This window comes from Echinops telfairi, unplaced genomic scaffold (assembly GCF_000313985.2).
Source record: "Echinops telfairi isolate 266 unplaced genomic scaffold, ASM31398v2 ScPeMD7_7469;HRSCAF=8507_1, whole genome shotgun sequence".
In the NCBI taxonomy this organism is placed as follows: Eukaryota; Metazoa; Chordata; class Mammalia; order Afrosoricida; family Tenrecidae; genus Echinops; species Echinops telfairi.
The window spans coordinates 4,082,020-4,084,654 of NW_022111373.1; positions in this window are offsets into that span (position 1 = coordinate 4,082,020).

Below are 2,635 nucleotides of genomic sequence, written 5' to 3' on the forward strand. Positions count from 1 at the left end.
TAATGTTGGACTTGTGGGCTTGGGCAGCACTGGGTTGGGATGCTTTCTTGATGGGCACTTACCTCTTATATAAAACTCTCTTATACATGAGTTTCTGTGGATTTGTTTCTCTAAAGTACCCACACTAACACAGGTGCTATAATCAGGTTGATGTGTATATGTTCAGACTATCTTCAGTGCCTACACAGTTATGCATCTATAACAAATAAAGCCAAGCCTATCACCATCCAGTCCATTCTGAGGGATAGAGGCCTATATAGAGGGTAAAACTACAGACCAGATGGTCTCAGCTTTCTCCTGAGGTTTGAACCACTCACCTGTGGTTAGCAGCCCTATGGATTTATCATTGTATATTTTATATGAAAAACAGGCACATATATAATGAATATTAAATCCACGTCCTTTTCTCACCTTGTCTGCATACTATTTCGCTGGAAATATACACAGATCTTTCTTGTTCTTTTTAATGATTGTGTAATACTATTTGTGGCAGTTACATATTCTCCTGTCAACTTACAAAGGGGTGGAGTCTAGCCTGTCAATCAGATCATAGCCAATGAGGCTTCTGTGTGGGCATGGCCTTCTCCTGAGGATTCTGGAAACTCCAGTCTTCCTCCCAGGAGGCGGGACTCACCCTTTTTCTGTGCTTCATCTCCCTGCTTGGTATTCCTGTGGACAAGCCACCTGGAGCTACACTGATGGAGCCAGAGCCCTGGAACTGAAGGAGCCACGTGGAGACCCATGCCAGTGCTAAGATGCTTCCTCCACCACTGGATCCACCACCACATAATTTCCACCCACTGGCCTGTGATCTTGAATTCTGCATCATTGCATGTGTTATGTGAGTCTGAAGAGGAATTTACAGACTGGTATTGGACATTTGGGCTAATATTGGACTTATGAACTTGATCTGGACTGGGCTGGGATGTTTTCTTAATATACAATTACTCTTTATATAGAGCTCTTATACACACGAGTGTCTCTGGATTTGTTTCTCTAGTAAACACAGACCAACACACTAAAGTGTGTGCATACACCTGCATTTATTTAACACCTACTCTGTCATTAACATTTACTTTCTAAATTTTCATTACCACAAACAATTCTCTCTTTTGTAATTCATTATTTTATTGGAGGGGCTCTTACAAATCTTATGACAATCCATCATTCTATTGTATCAAGCACACTTGTACATGTGTGCTTGTATCAAGCACACTTGTAAATGTTGCCATCAACATTTCCAAAACATTTTCTTTCTACTTGAGACCTTGGTATCAACTCCTCTTTTGCCCCCACCCTCGAGAATCCTTGATTAATTATATATTATTATTTTGTATTTCTGTGATTTGTCCCCCTGGGAGATGGGCTATATATCCAACCTGTGATGGGTTCCCCCTTTCTCCCCCTCCCCAACTCCCTGTCCCACCATCCTCCCACCCTCATGACATTGCTACTCCCACTACTGTTCCTGAGGGTTTATCTTCCCTGAAGTCCATGCATGGAGAGCTCTTATCTGTACCAATGTGTGTACTTTGGTCTAGCGGGATTTGTAAGGTAGACCTGGGTTATGATTGTGAGGGGGAGGAAGCATTCAGGAACTAGAGGAATGGTGTGTGTTTCATTGGTGCTATACTGCACCCTGGTTGAGTTGTCCCTTCCTTGTAACCCTTCTGTGGGGGGTCCAATTATCTACAGATGGGCTTTGGGTCTCCACTCCAACCCCCTTTTTTTTCACATCAATATAATTGTTTGTTTGGGATCTTTTGATACCTGATCCCATTGAAACCTCATGATTACACAGGCTGGTGTGCTACTTCCACGAGAGCTTATTTGCTTCCCTGCTAGATGGTTGCTTATTTAACTTCAAACCTTTAAGAGCCAAGATGCTATATCTTTTGATAGCCAGGCACCATCAGCTTTCTTCCCTACTTTTGCTTATGCACGCATTTTTGTCTTCAGTGATCGTGTCAGGAAAGTGAGTATCAAAGAGTGCAAGGTTATTAGAACAAAGTGTTCTCATGTCTAGGGAAGCCCTGAGAAGAGGCCCAAAGTCTGCGCTGTTTAATACTTAACATATAAATATATGCACATTGGCCTCTATCCCTTTCAGTGTCCTCAGCAGAAGACCATGTCCACACAGAGGCCTCACTGGCTATATCTTGATTAACAGGCTAGAATCCACCCCTATATGCTTCATCCTCAAATTGACACCACATTATGCAGCCACCACATCCTCTACCTTACCAAGCATGGAGTCCTCCTCCAAACTGGTCTCTCCTGACAACATGAGACAAAGCCTTTTTAAAAATCCATTCCTTGGGGTTGGGGCTCACACTAAAGCCTAGCTCCAACTTAAGAACAATGATTTCTGACATGATGGCCCTGCTTGATACTCCTCCTCAGGAAGGAACCCAATGTGCTCTAGAAAAGTGTGGTGAAGAAATTAGATGGCGCCCAGTTATCCGATAAAGCAGCATCTGGGGTCTTAAAGGCTTGTTTCTACACAAGCAGCCATCTACGCGAGGTGGCAGCTAAGTCTATATGGAAGAAGTCCACCATCAGTCACTGAAGGATTGTAAATCATACAATCCAAAGCTGAAGGAGGGATTAGTGTCAGAGCCTGAACTGTGAGAAT